The sequence below is a fragment of the Pleurodeles waltl genome, chromosome 2_1 (genome assembly GCF_031143425.1).
Source record: "Pleurodeles waltl isolate 20211129_DDA chromosome 2_1, aPleWal1.hap1.20221129, whole genome shotgun sequence".
Classification (NCBI taxonomy): Eukaryota; Metazoa; Chordata; class Amphibia; order Caudata; family Salamandridae; genus Pleurodeles; species Pleurodeles waltl.
In genome coordinates this window covers 679596962-679602961 of record NC_090438.1, presented here as the reverse complement: position 1 = coordinate 679602961, position 6000 = coordinate 679596962, and positions in this window count along the sequence as shown.

Here is a 6000-nt window from a genome sequence, read left to right as displayed (position 1 = left end):
GACAGGGGGATTACAGGCCCAGGGAACCGACTCTCCAGGAGGCACTTACCAACATCCTGGGAGCATACCACCATTCCCGGAGACAATGGGCCAGATACTGGACAAGTTGCAGGAGACCCAGTGGCTGCTGGAGGGACAGTACCTGGGGATCAGGGAGGACCTGAAGGACATCCACATCACCCTGGTCACCATTGCAGGGGTGCTGGCTGACATGGCCAACACCATGAGAGAGGCAGTGGCACACCTCTAGGCCCCTGGCACTAGCCAAACTGATGAACAGCCTTCCACCTCTACTGCCGTTAGTGGACAGGGGGCTCCACCACAGGACCAACAGGCCACCAGCACCCCACCCCCTGCAGAAGGAGAACCACCCCACAAACGGTCCCTGCAATCCAGGCAGAAGCCAGAGAATATTGCCAAGACCCCAGCCAGGAAATAAGACTCTCCTGAATCTCACCCTTGTGTCCCACTCTGTCACCCTGTCCACCTTGAACTGCCATTGCTCCCCTTCCTATGCCCCCTTGGACAATGCACCTGTGATACAAATAGACTGGACTACAACCTGGACTTTCCTCCATCATCACCCCAGCCCATTGCACATCCCCCTCTACTCATTAGCACTTAAATAAACACCATTTGAATAAATACAAGGATGGAGTCTGTCAAATCATTTAACCATGTATTCATTTAACAAGCTTTAAACACTGCAATATAACTGTACAGTATTGTATACATAGGAATGACCTGTAGTTGGCTGCAGTCAACACACCAGGAGTGATAGTGGGACACATATCAGAAAATAAAGATGCCAAAGGGTACAGTAAGTGGGCATAGAATTTGGAAAATCAGCCTGCCTGTGACAATGTCAAAAACAAAACTGTCAATGTAAAGTGTAATTATTGTGTCATCGGAAGTACTGTCTTATAATAGCACTTTTGTTGTCCTCATCTTCATCCTCTGCCTCCTCGTGTTCACTGTCCACAGAGTCCACTGCTGCCACACGCCCATCTCCAGCCTCATCCTCCTGCAGAAAAGGAACCTGGCGACGTAAGGCAAGTTGGTGCAACTGTAGGAAAGTACCATCTTGCCTGGCATGTTACCCCCATATTTCACTGTATATATGTTGTTTTAGTCTATGTGTCACTGGGACCCTGCCAGGCAGGGCCCCAGTGCTCATAAGTATGTGCCCTGTATGTGTTCCCTGTGTGATGACTAACTGTCTCACTGAGGCTCTGCTAACCAGAACCTCAGTTCTCTTTCCAAATTGTCACTAACAGGCTAGTGACCAATTTCACCAATTCACATTGGCATACTGGAACACCCTTATAATTCCCTAGTATATGGTACTGAGGTACCCAGGGTATTGGGGTTCCAGGAGATCCCTATGGGCTGCAGCATTTCTTTTGCCACCCATTGGGAGATCTGACAATTCTTACACAGGCCTGCCAGTGCAGCCTGAGTGAAATAACGTCCACGTTATTTCACAGCCATTTACCACTGCACTTAAGTAACTTATAAGTCACCTATATGTCTAACCTTCACCTGGTGAAGGTTGAGTGCAAAGTTACTTAGTGTGAGGGCACCCTGGCACTAGCCAAGGTGCCCCAACATCGGTCGGGGCAAATTCCCCGGACTTTGTGAGTGCGGGGACACCATTACACGTGTGCACTGTACACAGGTCTCTACCTATGTACAGCGTCACAATGGTAACTCCGAACATGGCCATGTAATATGTCTAAGATCATGGAATTGTCCCCCCAATACCATCCTGGCATTGGGGGGACAATTCCATGATCTCCTGGGTCTCTAGCACAGAACCCGGGTACTGCCAAACTGCCTTTCTGGGGTTTTCACTGCAGCGGCTGCTGCTGCCAACCCCTCAGACAGGTTTCTGCCCTCCTGGGGTCCAGCCAGGCCTGGCCCAGAAAGGCAGAACAAAGGACTTCCTCTGAGAGAGGGTGTTACACCCTCTCCCTTTGGAAATAGGTGTCAGGGCTGGGGAGGAGTAGCCTCCCCCAGCCTCTGGAAATGCTTTGATGGGCACAGATGGTGCCCATCTCTGCATAAGCCTGTCTACACCGGTTCAGGGATCCCCCAGCCCTGCTCTGGCACGAAACTGGACAAAGGAAAGGGGAGTGACCACTCCCCTGACCTGCACCTCCCAGGGGAGGTGCCCAGAGCTCCTCCAGCGTGCCCCAGACCTCTGCCATCTTGGATTCAGAGGTGTGCTGGCACACTGGACTGCTCTGAGTGGCCAGTGCCAGCAGGTGACGTCAGAGACTCCTTCTGATAGGCTCTTACCTTTTTAACTAGCCTATCCTCCTTCCTAGGTAGCCAAACCTCCTTTTCTGGCTATTTAGGGTCTCTGCTTTGGGGAATTCTTCAGATACCGAATGCAAGAGCTCACCAGAGTTCCTCTGCATCTCCCTCTTCACCTTCTGCCAAAGGATCGACCGCTGACTGCTCAGGACGCCTGCAAAACCGCAACAAAGTAGCAAAGACGACTACTGCAACCTTGTATCGCTTCATCCTGCGGGCTTTCTCGACTGTTTCCTGGTGGTGCATGCTCTGGGGGTAGCCTGCCTCCTTTCTGCACCAGGAGCTCTGAAGAAATCTCCCGTGGGTCGACGGAATCTTCCCCCTGCAACCGCAGGCAACAAAAGACTGCATCACCGGTCCTCTGGGTCCCCTCTCAGCACAACGAGCGTCGTCCCTGGAACTCAGCAACTCTGTCCAAGTGACTCCCACAGTCCAGTGACTCTTCAGTCCAAGTTTGCTGGAGGTAAGTCCTTGCCTCCCCACGCTAGACTGCATTGCTGGGTACCACATGATTTGCAGCTGCTCTGGCTCCTGTGCACTCTTCCAGGATTTCCTTCATGCACAGCCAAGCCTGGGTCCCCGACACTCTAACCTGCAGTGCACAACCTTCTGAGTTGTCCTACGGCGTCGTGGGACTCCCTTTTCTGACTTTGGGTGGACTCTGGTTCACTCCTCTTCTAAGTGCCTGTTCCGGTACTTCTGCGGGTGATGCCTGCTTCTGTGAAGGCTCCCTGACTTGCTGGGCACCCCCTCTGTCTCCTTATCCAAGTGGCGACATCCTGGTCCCTCCTGGGCCACAGCAGCATCCAAAAACCCTAACCGCGACCCTTGCAGCTGGCAAGGCTTGTTTGCGGTCTTTCTGCGTAGGAACACCTCTGCAAGCTTCTTCACGACGTGGGACATCCATCCTCCAAAGGGGAAGTTCCTAGTCCTCTTCGTTCTTGCAGAACACCAAGCTTCTTCCATCCGGTGGCAGATTCCTTGCACCCTCAGCTGGCATTTCCTGGGCTCCTGCCCACTCTTGACACTGTCGCGACTCTTGGACTTGGTCCCCTTGTCTTACAGGTACTCAGGTCTGGAAATCCACTGTTGTTGCATTGCTGGTGTTGGTTTTCCTTGCAGAATCCCCCTATCATGACTTCTGTGCTCTCTGGGGGTTGTAGGTGCACTTTACACCTACCTTACAGGGTCTTGGGGTGGGCTATTTTTCTAACCCTCACTGTTTTCTTACAGTCCCAGCGACCCTCTACGAGCTCACATAGGTTTGGGGTCCATTCGTGGTTCGCATTCCACTTTTGGAGTATATGGTTTGTGTTGCCGCTATACCTATGTGCTCCTATTGCAATCTATTGTAACTTTACACTGCTTGCATTACTTCCTTTTGCTATTACTGCATATTTTTGGTATTGTGTACATATATCTTGTGTATATTTGTCATCCTCATACTGAAGGTACTCACTGAGATACTTTTGGCATATTGTCATAAAAATAAAGTACCTTTATTTTTAGCATATCTGTGTATTGTGTTTTCTTATGATATTGTGCATATGACACCAGTGGTATAGTAGGAGCTTTGCATGTCTCCTAGTTCAGCCTAAGCTGCTCTGCTATAGCTACCTTCTATCAGCCTAAGCTGCTTGAAACACCTCTTCTACACTAATAAGGGATAACTGGACCTGGCACAAGGTGTAAGTACCTCTGGTACCCACTACAAGCCAGGCCAGCCTCCTACAGCAACATACAACATGCCACGATGATCTGGCACAACTTCCTGGGTGAATAGTACAGGGATCCACCTGTTAGATGGAGGCAATGAAACCTGGCCTTCAGGAGGCCAAATGTCCTTTCTATTATTCTTCTTGTTCACCCATTTGCCTCATCGTAACGTTCCTCTGCCCTTGTCCTGGAATTCCTCACAGGGGTCTGTAGCCATGAGAGGTTGGGGTAACCAGAGTCACCTGAAAATATCGAGGGACAACTGTTAGACACACACCAACCCTTAGGGCCCACACCATACCCATACACCAATATCCACTGGGTGGGAACCAGGGCTCACCTATTAGTCATACCCGGTGCCTCTGGAGTTGTGCCATCACATATGGGATGCTGCTATTCCGCAGGATAAAGGCATCATGTACAGACCCAGGATACTTTGCAAAGACATGGGAGATGCACTGGTCTCCCAGGCACACTATCTGCACATTCCTGGAGTGAAAGCTCTTTCAATTTCTGAACACCTGTTCATTTCTCCGGGGGATGGAGGGAAAATGCAATATGTGTACCGTCAAATGCCCCAATAATATTGGGGATATGTCCCATTGCATAGAAATCAGCTTTCACTGTGGCCAAATCCTCCACCTGGGGGAAAACAATGTAGCTGTGCATGTGTTTAATCAGGACAGACAACATTCTGGTCAGCACTATTGAGGACATTGGCTGAGACATTCCTGCTGCCAAGCCCACTGTCACTTGGAAGGAGCAACTTGCCAGGAAATGGATCACAGATAGGACTTGCACAAGAGGGGGGATCCCGGTGGGCTGACGGATAGCAGATATCAGGTCAGGTTCCAATTGGGCACACATCTCTGTGATTGTGGCCCGGTCTAGTCTATAGGTGTGGATAATATGCCCGTCCTCCATTGTTGCCAAGTCCACCAGTGGTCTGTACATGGGGGGATGTCTCTATCTCCGATTCATCCGAGGCGGTTGGAGTCTAGGGGGCAAACGGTGAGCAGCTGGTCAGGATCCCATATTTCAAAACACTACACTGCATTGCATGTTGTGACTGTAACACAAGATTGTTGTATAGACCCAAATGGTGCATATGTGTACTGTGACGCAGTCTGCCTGTCCTGTATGGAGTGACATGTGGAAATTAGGTAATTCCGCTGACGTTGTGCGCCGTTGCGGGAGGCGTCAAAAACGCTGTGCAACTCCTCATTGGATCCCATTGGGCCCTATGGGTTACAGTGGCCTATGCTGATGTATGCTGGGGGTGATGCACTGCACAGCTGCGGACGTAACTGCCATTTTCTATCTGTTCACCCACTTGCTACCAGACCTTCAACAGGAGAGGACCTACACTGCAAGCGCTGCTGTGACCTGTGTCTGGACACCGACCATGGCTCGTGTGACTGGGAAAAGGGCCCCTGCCTTCACTGCTGTGGAGTTGGAGAGACTGGTGGATGGGGTCCTACCCCAGTACCAAATGCTGTATGGGCCTCCAGACCAACAGGTGAGTACACTGTAAGCATGATGCATGGGGCATGAATGCATGGAGTGTTGTGTGTGAGGGCCTCATGTAAGGGGAGGTGTTGGTGGAAGGGTCCTGGGCAGCGTGCTGCATGTATGGTGGGCAATGTCTGTGTGTAAGGGGATGGGAGGGCTATGGTGGGGCATGAGTGTAACAGGCTGGATTGTCTGACTGATACCTTTTTTCTATGTGTATTTTTCTGCAGGTCAGTGCCCATCAGAAAAAGGGTATCTGGCGTGCCATCGCCAAGGACATGCAGACCCTGGGGGTCTATGTCAGGCGGAGCACCCACTGTCGGAAACGGTGGGAGCACCTGAGACGCTGGGCAGGGAAGACGGTAGAGGCCCATCTGGGGATAGCCTTCCAAAGAGGAAGTGGTGCCCATCGAAACCTGACCCCCCTGATGGCCCCCATACTGGCGGTGGCCT